The following is an 18,184-nucleotide window of genomic DNA, read 5'->3' as shown; positions in this document are numbered from 1 at the left end:
CGAACTAGTGATCTTCAATGAAATAGCCAACTTGGAGCTCGATATCGCACTCCAGATGTACCACGAGCGTGTCGACCGCTTGGACGAACGCCTGCACGAGTTTAGGCAGAGCCAAGAGCTACCGTAGGCAAGGGCTTCTAGTCATGGTCTCATGGACGCGTTTTTATTTTGTTGAGTCCTTTTGATGTGGATCTCTATGTATTCACAACAATCATAATATTGCTCTATTTATTTCTCCATTTCAATGTGTGTACTCTGTTTTTCGTTTTTATATGTTCTGTTTCAATGTGTGTATATATGCTTTCCATTTTGTATATGTGGATGACAACAGCTAGATACAAATTAGTATGCAAAAATAGATAGAAAACGGAATTCATAATATATATATATGTATATTAATTGTTTATTAGTTCATCACAGAATATATATAATATCATCATATATACATGATGATACTTAACTACTAGGTACAATGCATAAAATTTAAAACGAGCAATACTAAAACTAATAATTACTCCTCGGGGCAGTATCCCGGCAGCCCCTCGCCAGCAAATCCCTGGTGCACGACGTCTTCCCAGCGCGGAGGCAGTACTCCACCTCCTCCGCCTCGCAACGCTTGATGTACTAATTGCTCTCTGACTATAGCGCCAGAAAAGCTCCTGTCTGCTAGGACTACGTCGGTATTTCCCCAAAGAGGAAGGGATGATGCAGCACAACGGCGGTAGGTATTTCCCTCAGTGAAGAAACCAAGGTTATCGAACCAGTAGGAGAACCAAGCAACACAAAGTAAACATCACCTGCACACAAATAACAACACCTCGCAACCCGACGTGTTAAAGGGGTTGTCAATCCCTTTCAGGTAACGATGCCAGAAAACTATAGTAGATTGAAACAATAGATCGCAAATAAAATAAAGTGCAGAAAAGTATTTATATATTTTTGTTTTAATAAATCTGAATAAAAATACAAAGTAAAATTAGATCGCAAGCAAATATATGAGGAAGAAGACACGGGGGCCATAGGTTTCACTAGTGGCTTCTCTCGAGAAAGATAGCAAACATCGGGTAAACAAATTACTGTTGCGCAATTGATAGAACCTCAAATAATTATGACAATATCCATGCAATGATCATTACATAGGCATCACGTCCAAGATTAGTAGACCGACTCCTGCCTGCATCTACTACTATTACTCCACACATCGACCGCTATTCGGCATGCATCTAGTGTATTAATTTCATGGAAAAACAGAGTAATGCAATAAGAACGATGACATGATGTAGACAAGATCCGTTTATCTATTGCATAGATATAGATCCCATCTTTTCATCCTTAGTAGCAACATTACATATGTGTCGGTTTCCTTCCTATCACTGGGATCAAGCACCGTAAGATCGAACCCACTACCGGGCACCTCTTCCCATTGCAAGATAAATAGATCAAGTTGGCCAAACAAAACCCAACTATCGGAGAAGAAATACGAGGCTATAAGAGATCATGCATATAAGAGATCAAAGAAACTCAAATAACTTTCTTGGATATAAAAAGATATGACTCATCATAAACTCAAAGTTCATCAGATCCCAACAAACACACCGTAAAAAGAGTTACATCATATGGATCTCCAAGAGACCATTGTATTGAGAATCAAGAGAGAGAGAGAGAGAGATGAAGCCATCTAGCTACTAACTACGGACCCGAAGGTCTACAAAGAACTACTCACGCATCATCGAAGAGGCGCCAATGAAGGTGGTGAACCCCATCGGAGATGGTGTCTAGATTGGATCTGGTGGTTCTAGACTCTACGGCGGCTGGATGAATATTTCGTCGACTCCCCTAGGGTTTCTAGAATATTTGGGTATTTATAGAGCAAAGAGGTGGTCCCGGGGCACCCAAGGTGGGCACAACCCACCAGGGCGCGCCTGGGCCTCCTGGCGTGCCCTGGTGGGTTTTCCCCTCCTCGGACTCCCCCCAGGGGCAACCAGGGCCCAACATGTTCCTTCTGATCCATAAAAAATCTCCGTAAAGTTTCGTGGCATTTGGACTCCGTCTGATATTCATTTTCTACGATGTAAAAAACACAGAAAAATAGGAACTGGCACTTGGCACTATGTCAATAGGTTAGTACAAAAAATGATATAAAATGACTATAAAATGATTATAAAACATCCAAGATTGATAATATAACAACATGGAACAATAAAAATTTATAGATACATTGGAGACGTATCAGCATCCCCAAGCTTAACTCCTACCTGTCCTCGAGTAGTGATAAAAACAGAATTTTTGATGTGGAGTGCTGTTTAACATGTCATATCATATTCTTTTCTTTATAGCATGGACAATTGGACTTTTTATGTGATCCAAAGCAATAGTCTAGTGTTGACATAATGATTTAGATACTCAAGCATATCAACAAGCAACCATGTCTTTCAAAATATCAATGCTAAAATAAGTTATCCCTACAAAATCATATAGTCTTGTCATGCTCTATCTTCTTAACACAAACTATTTATCATGCACAGCCCCGATGACAAGCTGAGAAATTGGTTCATACTTTTTAACGCGCTTCAGCTTTTTCAACTCTTACGCAATATATGAGTGCAAGCCATGGATATAGCAGTACGGGTGGAATAGAGTATGATGATAGGGGTAAATATAGAGAAGATAAAAAAGTAAGAAAGTCTCACATTTATGTGGCTATCCAACGGGCTATGGAGATGCCCATCAATCGATATCAACGTGAGGAGTAGGGATTGCCATGCAACGAATGCACTAAGAGCTATAAGTGTATGAAAGCTCAATATGAAAACTAAGTGGGTGTGCATCTAATCCTATAATGAAAAATTCCCACTAGTATATGAAAGTGACAACATAGGAGACTCTCCATATGAAAAACATGGTGCTACTTTGAAGCACAAGTGTGGTAAAGGATACTAGCAATGCCCCTTCTCTCTTTGTTTATTTTTTTCCTTTTCCTTTTCCTTTTCCTTTTTCTTTTTCTTTATTTTTCCTTTTATTTTCTCTTTTTTTCTTTCTCTCATTGTCTGGAGTCTCATCTCGACTTGTGGGGGAATCATAATCTCCATCATCCTTTCCTCACTAAGGCACTGCTCTAAAAATGAATAATGATGATCATCACACTTCTATTTACTTATAATTCAAAAGAAATAAAAATTACAACTCGATACCTATGACAGGTATGACTATATGAATGCCTCTGGCAATGATCCAGCGTAACATGTATGAAAAATGATGAACGGTGGTTGGGCCACAAACACTATGTCAACTATATGATCATGCAAAGCAATATGACAATGAATGCTCAAGTCATCAAACGGAAGCGGTGACATCAAAGCAATATATCTCGGAATGGCCATGGAAAAGCCGTAATAGGTAGATATGGTGGTTGTTTTGAGGAATATATAATGAGGCTTATGTATGATAGAGCGTATCATATCACGGGGTTTGGATGCACATGCGAAGTTTGCACCACATTTCAATGTGAGAAAGGGCAATGCAAGGTACCGTAGAGGCTAGCAAATTGCGAAAAGGTAAGAGTGTGTATAATCCATGGACTCACATTAGTCATAAAGAACTCATATACTTATCGCAAAAGTTTATTAGCCCTCGAAGCAAAGTATTACTACGCATGCCCCTAGGGGGATAGATTGGCAGGAAAAGACCATCGCTCGTCCCCCACCGCCACTCATAAGGGAGACAATCAAAAATAAATTATGCTCCAACATCATAGCATAACGAGAGACTATACATGCATGCTTCAGTAATCACAAACATTAACACCAATATTCCTACTAGAGCATAATTACTCACCAACATAACTCACATATCACATCATCATATCTCAAAAATATTACTAAAAATCAAGTTTATTTTGTCCAATGATCTACATGACATTTTTATTTTCTTTATCCTTCTTGGATATCTATCATTTTGGGACTAATTTTCATGTGTTGCTTTTCATAAGCTCAAACAAATATAAGTGAAGATCATGAGCATAATATTTTTTTTCTCAAAACAATTTAAGTGAAGCAAGAGATAATTTCTTCAAAATTTTACTAACTCTCAAATAAATCTAAGTGAAGCAAGAGAGCATTTCTTCAAAAATACTAAGCACACCGTTCTCAAAAAGATATAAGTGAAGCACTAGAGCAAGTCCTAGCTCATAAAAGATTTAAGTGAAGCATAGAGAGCAATTCTAACAAGGCATGACATAATTTTGGCTCTCTCCAATAGGTGTGTCCAGCAAGTATTGATGACTTAAAACACGAAATAAAACAAGCAAAGACTCATATCATACAAGACGCTCCAAGCAAAACACATATCATGTGACGAATAAAAATATAGTATCGAGTTAAATACCGATAGTTGTTGGAAGAAAGCGGGGATGCCACTCGGGGGCATCCCCAAGCTTAGTTGGTTGCTCATTTTTGGATAATAGCTTGGGATGGCGGGGCATCCCCAAGCTTAGGCTCTTCCATCCTTCCTCCATCCATCGTAAGATAACCCAAAACTTGAAAACTTCAATCACACAAAACTCAATAAAACCTTCGTGAGATCCGTTAGTATAAGAATAATAAACAACTACTATAAGTGTTGTATAAAACCAATTCATAGTTTGTTTTTGTATTATATATACTGTATTCCAACTTTTCTATGGCAAAAACTCATCAAAGAAAACCATAGAGCCATCAAAATAAGCACACAACACAAAGAAAACAGAATCTATCAAAACAGAACAGTTTGTAGCAATCTGACTATTTCGAATACTTCTGTAACTCCAAAAATCCTAAAAATTTAGGAAGGCATGAGAAATTTGTATATTGATCTACTTCAAGTGGAATGGGTATTTTATCGCTCTCTAGAAAAAGATGAAAATTAATTTCGTGAGCGTAAAAGTTTCTGTTTTTTCAGCTAGATCAAACAACTATCACCCAAAAAGATCCTAAAGGCTTTACTTGGCACAAACACTAACTAAACATAAAAAACACAATCATAATAGTAGAATAATTGTGCTAACACACAAGAATAGGAAGCAAAAAGCAAAAATAAAATTTATCCATTGGGTTGCCTCCCAACAAGCGCTATAGTTTTACGCCCTTAGCTAGGCATAAAGCAAGGATCTAAGTTTTGTCATCTTTGGTTCGAGATCCATAAGATGCCCTCATGATTGATTCATAGGGTGGCTTAATTATAGTTCTACGAAAGTGTTCCATACCCTTCCTCAAAGGAAATTGGAACTTAATATTGCCTTCTTTCATATCAATCACGGCACCAATAGTGCATAAAAATGGTCTACCAAGAATAATTGGACAAGACGGATTGCAATCAATATCAAGAACAATAAAATCTATGGGCACATAATTCCTATTTGCAAGAATAATGACATCATTAGTTCTTCTCATAAGCTTTTTAATAGTAGAACCCACCAAGTGCAAATTTAAAGAGCATGATTCAAGATCGGTAAGACCAAGCACATCAGATAAAGATTTCAGAATTGTAGAAACACTAGCACCCAAGTCACACAAAGAAAAATACTCCTAATTTTTAATCTTGAATTTGATAGTAGGTTCCCATTCATCATGCAATTTTCTAGGAATTGATACTTCTAATTCCAATTTTTCTTTAAGAGCTTTCATCATAGCATAAACAACATGTTTAGTAAAAGCTTTATGTTGTTCATAAGCATGGGGTGACTTTATCATCGATTGCAACAAAGAAATACAATCAATCAAAGATGAAATATCATAATTAAAGTCTTTGTGATCCAAAAGAGTGGGCACATCACTAGCTAAAGTTTTGACCTCTTCAAACCCACTTTCATCAATTTTTTCAACAAGATTTTCACCCTCCGAAATATTGGGACGCCTTCTAACTAAAGTTGACTCTTTTCCAGTCCCTTTTTCATCAATATTAACTTTACTAAATAAGGAATCAATAGAAGAAACACCAATTATTTTAAGATCTTCATCACTTTTGCGAAAGAAATCACTAGAAAACGTTTTTTCTAAAAATTCTCTTTTAGCTCTAAGCATAGCGGTTCTTTTCTTACTTTCATCCATAGAAACATAAATAGATTTAATTGATTCATCTACTTTAGGCACAAAAAAGTTCATCTTGAGATTTTCCACATCATGAGCAATTCTATCAACACTTTTAGACAAATCATCAATCTTATTCAACTTTTCTTCTATGGAAGTGTTGAAAACTTTTTTGCGTGTTGATAAATTCTTTAATATTGTTCTCAAGATCAGAGGTGTTCCTATTATTATTATAAGATTGATTTCCATAGGAATTACCATAATTATTAGAGGAATTACTAGGAAAAGGCCTAGGATTAAAATTACCTCTATAAGCATTGTTGTTCAAATTATGTCTAGAAATTAAATTCACATCAATGGCATCACTATTTTGCTCAATCAAAGTAGAAAAAGGCATATAAATAAGATCAATAGGAGCACTTCTACTAGCAACCAGTTTCACAAGAGCATGAACTTTTTCACTCAAAGAAGAAATTTCTTCAACCGAATTAACTTTTTTACTAGTAGGAGCCCTTTCGGTATGCCATTGCGAATAATTTTCCATGATATTGTCAAGAAATTTGGTGGCTTCACCCAAAGTAATTTCCATAAAGGTACCACCCACGGTGGAATCTAAAAAATTACGAGAAACGAAATTCAACCCCGCATAAAAATTTTGTATGATCATCCAAAGATTTAACCCATGAGTTGGGCAATTCCTTAGCATCATTTTCGTCCTTTCCCAAGATTGTGCAACATGCTCATGTTCAAGTTGATTGAAATTCATGATCTGGGTTCTAAGGGAAATAAATTTTGCGGGAGGAAAATACTTAGTGATAAAAGCATCTTTGCACTTATTCCAAGAATCGATACTATTGCGAGGCAAAGAAGAGAACCTAAATTTTGTAGAATCATGCAAGGAAAACGGAAATAATTTCATCTTGACCACATCATTGTCCACATCTTTTTTATTTTGCATATCACATAATTCCATGAAGGTATTAATATGGGATGCGGCATTCTCATTAGGAGTACCGAAAAATTGGTCTTTCATAACAAGATTCAGCAAAGCAGTATTAATATCACAAGTCTCCACACTAGTGGCGGGAGGAGCAAGCGGAGTGCCAATAAAATCATTGTTGTTGGTATTTCAGAAATCACATAAGTTCGTGTTCTCTTGAGTCATGATTACCACACAACAAGATTGCACTCAAAAACAGATCCGGCAAGAAAACAGCGAACGAAAAAAGAGAGGCGAATAAAATGGCAAATTTTTGTGAAGTGGGGGAGAGGAAAATGAGAGGCAAATGGCGAATAATGTAAATTGCGAGGAGATGAGATTTGTGATTAGGAACATGGTTATGTTGAAGATCCTCCCCAGCAACGGCGCCAGAAATTCCTTTTGATTGCTTGCTGACTATAGCGCCAGAAATGCTCCTGTCTGCTAGGACTATGTCGGTATTTCCCCAAAGAGGAAGGGATGATGCAACACAACGACGGTAGGTATTTACCTCAGTGAAGAAACCAAGCTTATCGAACCAGTAGGAGAACAAAGCAACACAACGTAAACAACACCTGCACACAAATAACAACACCCCGCAACCCGACATGTTAAAGGGGTTGTCAATCGCTTTCGGGTAACGATGCCATAATATTGTAGTAGATTGAAATAATAGATCACAAATGAAATAAAGTGCAGCAAAGTATTTTTATATTTTTGGTTTAATAGATCTGAATAAAAATGCAAAGGAAAAGAATATCACAAGCAAATATATGAGGAAGAAGACCCGGGGCCGTAGGTTTCACTAGTGGCTTCTCTCGAGAAAGATAGCAAACGGCGGGTAACAAATTACTTTTGGGAAATTGATAGAACCTCAAATAATTATGATGGTATCCAGGCAATGATCATTACATAGGCATCACGTCCAAGATTAGTATACCAGCTCCTGCCTGCATCTACTAGTATTACTCCACACATCGACCGCTATCCAGCATGCATCTAGTGTACTAAGTTCATGGAAAAATGGAGTAATGCAATAAGAACGATGACATGATGTAGACAAGATCCATTTATCTATTGCGTTGATATAGATCCCATCTTTTTATCCTTAGTAGAAACGATACATACGTGTCGGTTCCCTTTCTATCACTGGGATCAAGCACCGTAAGATCGAACCCACTACCTGGCACCTCTTCCCATTGCGAGATAAATAGATCAAGTTGGCCAAACAAAATCCAAATATCGGAGAAGAAATACGAGGCTATAAGAGATCAAAGAAACTCAAATAACTTTCATGGATATAAAAAGATATGACTGATCATAAACTCAAAGTTCATCAGATCCCAACAAACACACCGTAAAAAGAGTTACATCATATGGATCTCCAAGAGACCATTGTATTGAGAATCAAGAGAGAGAGAGAGATGAAGCCATCTAGCTACTAACTACGGACCCGAAGGTCTACAAATAACTACTCACGCATCATCGAAGAGGCACCAATGAAGGTGGTGAACCCCATCGGAGATGGTGTCTAGATTGGATCTGGTGGTTCTAGACTTTGCGGCGGCTGGATGAATATTTCGTCGACTCCCCTAGGGTTTCTGGAATATTTGGGTATTTATAGAGCAAAGAGGCGGTCCGAGGGCCACCCGAGGTGGGCACAATCCCCCATGGCGCGCCTGGGCCTCCTGGCGTGCCCTGGTGGGTTGTCCCCTCCTCGGGACTCCCCCAGGTGCAACCAAGGCCCAACATGTTCCTTTTGGTCCATAAAAAATCACGGTAAAGTTTTGTGGCATTTGGACTCCGTCTGATATTGATTTTCTGCGATGTAAAAAACACGGAAAAAACAGGAACTGGCACTTGGCACTATGTCAATAGGTTAGTACCAAAAAAGATATAAAATGACTATAAAATGATTATAAAACATCCAAGAATGATAATATAACAACATAGAACAATCAAAAATTATAGATATGTTGGAGACGTATCACGTACCGATCTGCCTCTTGCTGGCGGACGAGCACTAACAATCTTGCCATTTCGTTGGGCACCCACCAGAGCTCCTCTTCGGTGGCACGCTGGAGCTTATTAGCCCACCTCTGCGCAGCGATGAGGTGCCTAGCACCTTTGACCTTCCTTGGAAAGTACCCGTCTTCGTACAGCTCCTCGGCACGACGACGCGCCCGCCCTCAAAGCTCCACTGCCTCCTTTTTCCAGGCAGCATCACGGGCTTCACATGCCATCTGGTACCTGACTTCCTCCTCCGCCATCTCCTTCTTGAACGCCACTTGCCTGGCTTTCTCAGCCGGCCATAGTGACTTCCACAGACAAAGTTTGTACTGGCCCCAAAACCAATCCAAAGTTGGGGGGTCTGGTGCAACCTCGTCCGGCGGCGCGTAGGGGTCCTCCTCGTCGCTGCTCTTCGACTGAGCGTCCTCGGGGAGCGGTGACTCCTTTGTCGGCATGTGGGCAGATCGGCGGTGCCATGGCAGAGATTTGAGAGAGAGAGAGGGCGAGCGAGGGGAAGATGTAAATGAGAATGCAGGTGGGACGACGTGAGCAAGGTAGTATTTATTGGCAGCCGGAATCTAGATCGACGGGAACAGTACACACGTCGGTCACTGGAATTTACGAGTACTGTAGTTTGAAATTACACATGATTCTCACAGCAAAATCCGTGTGAACTTAATAGCTGACGGTTTCCAATACAGAACCATGTCTGATTAATTACCCGTGCCGCTTGCCTTCCAAACCTCGAGGCGTGAAATAGAGTGCCAATCGTGTGGGGGCGGTTGTCTTGCCACATCTTTACATTTTCTTTTTTGAACACCAGATATTTACATCGTTTGATGATTTTTTTTTAATTTTTTGGAATTTAAATGCCATAGCACTCCATCCATGTGTCCAAGCCGTGACACCAATATGTTTGAAAATTCATTCCAATTTACTGCACATGGAGTTAACTCGCACACAAGTACACAATTTTTTTCAAACTGTTATGGTTAGCCGCTGCATGTAGATGCAGTTCAAATTTGGATTAAATGGTTAGAAAATCACTTAAATGTCTTAAAAAGGTCAAATGACCCCTGAATTTTTCCAAATTTTGACATGACAGTTGTATTAGTGCATGTTAAATGTAGATTTTTTTGAAGCTCATAAGAGGAAGCTATCGCCCGTTCTTCATCAAACATGCATTGTTCCCTCTCAAAACCACGAGTCTTCTAGTGAGTTGCTCCGGTTTGTGAGGGGTGTGTGTCCAAACTTTCGTCAAATAGGCCAATTATTTTACCACATCATCTTGGTGGCATGACATTACATCAAGTAAGGTTTCATGTGTTTCTGATCTTTTTTTAATTTTGTGGAATTTAAATGCCATGGCACTCCATGCATGTGTCCACGGCGTGAGACCAACATGTTTGAATATTCCTTCCAATTTACTGCACATGGAATTAACTCGCACACAAGTACACAAGTATGATTTTTCAAACCGTTATGGTTAGCCGTTGCATGTAGATGTATGATAACCCACAAGTATAGGGGATTACAACAGTTTTCGAGGGTAGAGTATTCAACCCAAATTTATAGATTCGACACAAGGGGAGCCAAAGAATATTTGAAGGTATTAGCAACTGAGTTGTCAATTCAACCACACCTGGAGATTAATTATCTACAACAACGTGAACAGCAGCAAAGTAATATGATAGTTTTGATAATAGTAGCAGTAGTAATGGAAACAGTAACAGTGATAGCAATAATTTTGTAACAAGTGCAACAGTAACGATAGTAGTAGTAACTTAGCAAGAACAATATAGGATAAATTCATAGGCATGGGATTGGTGACTTGTTGGATGATATTCATCATGAGACGGTTATAACCTAGGGCGATATGACACTAGCTCCAGTTCATCAATATAATTTAGGCGTGTATTTTGTAAATAGTCATACATGCTTATGGAAAGAACTTGCATGACATCTTTTGTCCTACCCTCCCGTGACAGCGGGGTCCTGTTGGAAACTAAGGGATATTAAGGCCTCCTTTTAATAGAGAACCAAAACAAAGCATTAAAACACGATGAATACATGAACTCCTCAAACTACGGTCATCACCGGGAGTGGTCCCGACTATTGTCACTCCGGCGTTGCCGGATCATAACACGTAGTAGGTGACTATATGTAGGATCGGAAGTATTTCTAGAGGGGGGGGTGATTAGACTACTTGACCAAATAAAAATCTAGCCTTTTCCCAATTTTAAGTCTTGGCAGTTTTAGCAACTTAGCACTAGTCAAATAAACAACCTACACATGCAAGTCTAAGAGTATAGCAGTGGAATGTAAAACATTGCACATGAAGATAAAGGGAGGAGTTTGGAGGGAGCAAACGCAATCTAGACATGGATATTTTTTGTGTGGTTCCGATAGGTGGTGCTATCATACGTCCATGTTGATGGAGACTTCAACCCACGAAGGGTAATGGTTGCACAAGTCCACGGAGGGCTCCACCCACGAAGGGTCCGTGAAGAAGCAACCTTGTCTATCCCACCATGGCCATTGCCCACGAAGGACTTTCCTCACTAGGGTAGATCTTCACGAATTAGGCGATCTCCTTGCCCATACAAACTTCTTGGTTCAACTCCACAATCTTGACGGAGGCTCCCAAGTGACACCTAACCAATCTAGGAGACACCACTCTCCAAAAGGTAATATATGGTGTGTTGATGATGAACTCCTTGCTCTTATGCTTCAAATGATAGTCTCCCCAACACTCAACTCTCTCTCACTGATTTGGATTTGGTGGAAAGATGATTTGTGTGGAAAGCAACTTGGAGAAGGCTAGAGATCAAGATTCATATGGCTGGAATGGAATATCTTGACCTCAACACATGAGTAGGTGGTTCTCTCTCAGAAAATGTATGATGGAAGTGTAGGCATGTTCTGGTGGCTCTCTCCTCGAATGAAGAGTGGGTGGAGGGGTATATATTGCCTCCACACAAAATCTAACCATTACACACAAACCGAACTCGGTGGGACTAAATAATGAAACTCGGTTGGACCGATTTAGTTCAAAATGTGAACGTTAGGATTTTCGGTGGGACCGACATGTAAACTTGGTGAGACCGATTTCATTAGGGTTAGGGCATAACGTAATCTCGGTGAGACTGATTACACAAACTCGGTGAGACCGACTTTGGTAATAAGATAACCAGAGAGTTGGTCAGGCAAACTCGATGGGACCGATTCACTCACCTCGGTGAGACCGAAACGTTACGAAGGGGAAACAGAGAGTTTGCATTGTGAACTTGGTGGGACCGATCGCTCATTTCGGTTGGACCGAAATGTTAAGATGGGAAATAGAGAGTTTACAATCCCATCTCGGTGAGACCGAGACCCCTATCGGTGAGACCGAAAAGACTAGGGTTTTGTGGCAGTGGCTATGTCAAATGAACTCGGTGGCGCCGGATAGAAAGTTTCGGTGGGGCCGAGTTTGACTTTTGGTTTGGGATATATGTGGATATGAGAAAGTGGTTGAGGGTTTTGGAGCATATCACTAAGCATTTTGAGCAAGTAACCCATTAAGCAACACCTCATCCCCTTTTAATAGTATTGGATTTTCCTATGGACTCAATGTGATCTTGGATCACTAAAAGGTAAAATGTAGAGTCTTGAGCTTTAGAGCTTGGGCCAATCTTTTGTCCTTAGCATTTTGAGGGGTCCACATATCCATGCCATGCCAATCATTGAGCTTTCCTGAAATATTTATCTTGAAATAGTATTAGCTCAATGAGCTATATGTTGTTAGGAATTACCAAAACCACCCAGGGATAGTTGCACTTTCAATCTCCCCCTTTTTGGTAATTGATGACAACATATAGCTCAAAGATTCGACAAATGATTATAAGATTGAAATACATCGTCGTTTTGAGAAGTATGTGATAAGCAAGAGCCCCCCCCCTAAATTTGTGCATTATTTAAAATTTACTTTTGAATGCAAATGCACAATCGATTAGGATCATGGGTCACTCTTCCATGTCACATACATCTTGGTGGAGCGCTCAAAATGATAAACATTAAAAACATGCACTCATCACCAAGCAAAGTGAATGATCATATATGGAATATAAGAGATTATATCATCCAAGCAAGCATTAAGGTAGCATATGATCAATCACATGATCAAACAAGTATCTCACACAGACAAAGACATAGTGTATCAACCAAGCACATAAAAAGGTTCAACCAAAAACGAGAGAGATAAAAGGTAAAACACACACTCTCTCTATTAGCCTATGATCTATACATATTTCTCCCCCTTTGGCAACAAGTTACCAAAAAGTTCGAAAATGCATAGTGCTATAAGTCTCTCATGCTCGGTCTTTGGAGGTGGTGTAGAGAGAACTCCAAGTACGAAGGCATCCGTCGATGTAGTTGGAGCTGGTGGAGTGGCTGCTGGAGGTGGTACTGACGTTGTAGCTGCTGGTGCTGACAAAGTAGTTCTAGAAACTGGTACTGGCATTGCGGGAGACCTCTGACCTCGTGGCACACGCTAAAAAGCATCAGTAGTTGTCTTCCCTCTCCTCTCTTCTGCTTCCTCCTGGAGCTGATCAACTGCAGTCTGTATCTCAGTTACCTTGAGGTCAAGATCATAGAATTTTGTCTCAACAATTCTCTCGAGGATCTCCTGATTCTGAGTCAGGGTGGCCAAGCCCTTCTCAATCCTTAGTGTAGCTTGAATCAGATAGCCCAAGTGATCTTGTTTTGACTTGAGGAACACCTGAGATGCTTCTTCTGCACTTGGCATCCTTGCAGCTTTCTCTGCCTTAGCTTTGGCTCTCTTCTCTTGTGCTTGAGCTGATGACGGTTCATTCTCATTCATGACAACTTCATTATCTTCAAATTCAGGATATAGGGGTAGATGCTCCTTGTCCAACAAGTATGTTCCTGTGCCCATCTTAGAATTGATGAGCTCCTGAATATGTGGAGCATACTCAAAACTTCTCTTTTGGTCACCAGCCGTCCTCTTGACTGTCTCTACAATCAGGCTCATGACTTTAAACTTCTGAGGGACATCAAAGATTTGTAGCATGTTGATGGAATGTCCTCTTATCATCTTGTGATCTCCTGACTTGGGTATCAATGTGTGCCTTAGGATCCAGTTGATGGTAGGCAGACCAGACAACAAGTAATGTATAGATCCAAGCTTGTGACTCTCCAAAGCTTTATCAGGGATCTCTTTGTACATGTTTGCCATGGAGTTGTGGTCTTTCTTCTTCTTGGCATACACATCCAAGTCATCCTCATGTTCCTTTGGGGCATTGATCAGCTTGGCCCATTCTTCAACAGTGGATTGGTACCTAGTACCTTCATACATCCATATGATCTTCCCATCTGGGTAAAAGTGAGCAGTGGAGTAAAACTGCATGATCAGCTCATCATTCCATTTTGTGAGCTTTTGTCCAACAAACTCATCTACTCCACATGCTTTGAAGCTTTCATACTCCTGGGAAGTGATCTTTATTCTCCTTGATGTATTCCCAATCAACCATCTCATGTCACAAACAATGGGCTTCTTGTCGAGCAAAATTGTCTCATAGAAGTCGTACTGTTCTTTGGTATGAAATCTGTAATCAACTGCAGTCCTTCTCCTAACAACATAGGGATCAGACTGTCTCCACAATCTCAGTCCAGCATCTTTTTTGATGTGCATGTCTTCAACCACTGGATGAGCATCATTGTGGTCTCGGATCTTGGGTTTCAATTTCCTCAAAACAAGAGATTCATCATCCTCTTCTTCAGCTTGAGGCACTAGGGCCTTGTTCTTCTCTTCTGCAGGAATACTTCTAGTGTTTCTCTTGGACTTTGACTTCTGAGCTTGAGCTTTGGGAGCAGACTTGGGCTTTGATGTTGCAGCCCCTGACTTAATAGCATCTCCCATGAGCTTCTAAGCTTTGGGTGCTGGAGCATCCTCTTCCTCTTCCTCTTCTTCTGCGGGATCCTTAAACATGGATGATCTCCCTAGAACTCTAGGAGTGGTCTTCTTGACCCTCTCCTTTCTCTTCTTGCCTTCTCCAGCCTCTTTGGGTTCAAGAGTGAACTCCATAGTTTCTTCCAAGGTTGCTTTCCTAGGCTTGGATGCTGGCATTCTCTTGGCAAGTGCCTTCTTGTGCATCCCTGGCTTTGTTGTAGCAGTTGAGCCATACTCCTTGAACACTTTCTTCTTTGAGGTGGCCTCATCCTCAGCAGCCACATAGTCTTCATCCTCAGAGTTTGAGGTTTTCTTCTTCCTTGCTCTAGTGGCTGCCTTGGGCAAGTTACTAGGTGTACTTCTACTGCCCTCATCATAGCTACTTGAGGGATCTGAATCCTCACTCAATTGCACATGTTCCTCAGATTTCTTCTGACTGTCACTCTGGTCAGACATCTTGGCAATCACTGATAGCAAACCCTGTGAATAGATGTAGATGAGGTAGAGTGGATGAGCATCACAAAGTGTAGAGTTTTTGCAAAACAAATGACTTAAAAACTTAGTTTTAGTCCTCCACAGAAAGCATTTCGGAGCTACCGATTTGATAAACTCGGTGATACCGAAGGAACTTTTGGAACCTAAACTAGTAGTAACAGTTCGGTGGCACCGAGACTGCTAGGGATTCACAAATAATCGAACTCGGTCACACCTATTTGCAATTTTCAGTCAGACCGAAAATGCATGTGCTATGGCCTAAGCCAAATCGGTGAGACCGATTTCTACAATTCGGTCGGTCAGAGATGAGTCCGGCAGAGACCTAACCCTAAATTTTCAAATCCAATCTAATCAAAAGGAAGTTTTCAGTGGATGGATTGTTTGCATACATGGTCATGATCATGGCAAAGTAATGTGCTATGAATCAGAGTTAAGGAATTAGCACATAGAGTCAAACACATACCCTAGTTCGGCGGAGGTTCTCTACGGCGGCAACGGCGGAGCAGAATTCCGTCGACGGCGATGGAAACCAGCGGCGAGAGGTCATTGGCGGCGAGGAGATGATTCGGATAACTGAGGAGGCAGAGCAGGACACACGCGCGGGCTGAGGAGTTTGAAGAAATTTCCAAAATCTCACCCGTGGGTATATATATCCCAACCCTGTCGGTGTGACCGAGTGGAACAACTCAGTGGCACCGAGATGCAGAATCGCGAGCGGTTAATGCAACTCGTGTGACCGAAAAGTTCAAATCGGTTGCACCGAGATGGAAAACCTAGATCAACTTAGTGAACTTGGTGTGACCGAAGTGGATGACTTGGTCATACCGAAATGCACAAAGAGGTTTTGGAAGTTTAAGTCTATGATGAATCGGGGACTCCGAGTGCTCCTCACACAGAGTGGTTCGAATCTGACTTGATCAAACTTTGTGATGTAGCATGAATAGAGTTTGAGACGAGAAAAGCATCGATAGCTAGAGGAAGTTCTTAGGCATTCTTGTTCATCCACTTGGCAAAAGAGAATAATGCCAAACAATCAAAACAACAAGTCGATGTCCTCGAATGAGTAAAATATGCAACCAACATGCTCACACAATAAAATGGCAAATGAAATATGTGGCAGAGCATGCACAATCACTCTAGCATCTATCAAGCAATTGGCGATGACTAGGTCATCTATATATGAGTATATTGACTGAGGAGTCAAATGAGAACATTTGATCGTAGGGCATACTCATCGTTTAAGCATAAGTGGGGTTGCCACTTTTACATAAAGCTTTGTTGTGTTCACACCATTAGAGTTGCTTTAGCTCAATTGATTAGAGTAAAACTCCCCCTAGATGTGATATCCCCCCTAAGAGGGATGAACTAACCTTGGGTTTTGTCTATGATGACTTCATGTAGGTGTTGAAGATGTAGATGCTCAATTTTGATGTAGATCATTTGGAGCAATCCATTAGAGTGAGTTGCACTTTCAGTACCTACACGGGTTAGTCCCACAAGGAACAAACAAGGATAACCATAGACATAGAGTGATGTTCACATAAGATGATGTCCATGAAAGCATTAGGTTACCTTGTCCCTTGTCTTACCAACAAGAGGGTTTGTTACTCCTTGAACTAGTGCAAGATATGGAAGTTGTTTGCACGTGTCCTTGCCAAAAGATACGAGTGAAGTATGTTGGCGTAGTCACCCTCAAGAACTCTCTAGTTCTTTTTCTTCAGGATCCACACCATCTTGATGGGAATCCTTGGAGTTGTAGTCGTACTTGATGAAGTGGAACTTGATGTAGTCTTGGGAACCCACTTGACCAAGGCTTTGGGAGCTTCTTCAAATGTATCAATCTCCTCTTGAAGCTTGTCCTTGCCTTTTTGCTTGCAGTCTTGTGGTGGAAGATCATCTTGAGCTTGTGTTCCTTGGAAAGAAGTAGGATCATACTTCTCTTGTTGAGGAACAAACTTCGTCTTGGTGTATTGATCTTCTTCCCACTCCACTCCATTAGTATTGAACCTTCGTTCAAAACCAATTCCTTGATTCTTCCGGTGTCTTCCCTTTGGGCCTTTAGCCATGAAGCTTCTTCCAATTCCTTCATTTGATGACTCAAATATGTCGTAGGAGTTGCTTGACACAAGTGCTAGACTGGCAACACCTTCATCTTGAGTATATACGGAGTCGGAGTGATAACTTCTCTCAGAGTGATTGTCGGAATAAGAGCCGGATACACATTCACCAACATGAGCTTGATGTCTTCATTTTGTGTAGATCCTTGATGATTTGTCCTTCATTTCCGAATCCTTGCTTGTCCGTGATGTTCTTCGTTCATAACGGTCATCTCTACTCCTTCTCTCTCTTGGTGGTGATTTTTCTCTTCTACTTCTTCTTTTGGGAGAATCTTCTCTTCTTTTGTTGGGAGCCGTACACTCATTGGAGTAGTGTCCGGGTCTTCCACAATTCTAGCAATTACGTTCACGACATGAAGATCTTTTGTCATTGTAGGACCTTGACCTGGAACTTCTTTCCTTGCTTCTACTCTTGTAGAACTTGTTGAAATTCTTCACCATTAGGCTCAATTCTTCATTGAAGGCTTGTTTCTCACTTGATGATGTGGGAGCATCACATGAGGCTTTGTAAGCATCACTTGACTTGTTGTGAAGCTCTTCCTTATCCTTGAGTGACATCTCATGAGCAACA

The sequence above is a fragment of the Triticum urartu genome, chromosome 3A (assembly GCF_056163025.1).
Source record: "Triticum urartu cultivar PI428250 chromosome 3A, HENAU_Tu73, whole genome shotgun sequence".
Classification (NCBI taxonomy): domain Eukaryota; kingdom Viridiplantae; phylum Streptophyta; class Magnoliopsida; order Poales; family Poaceae; genus Triticum; species Triticum urartu.
Note: the sequence above shows the minus strand (reverse complement) of the source record.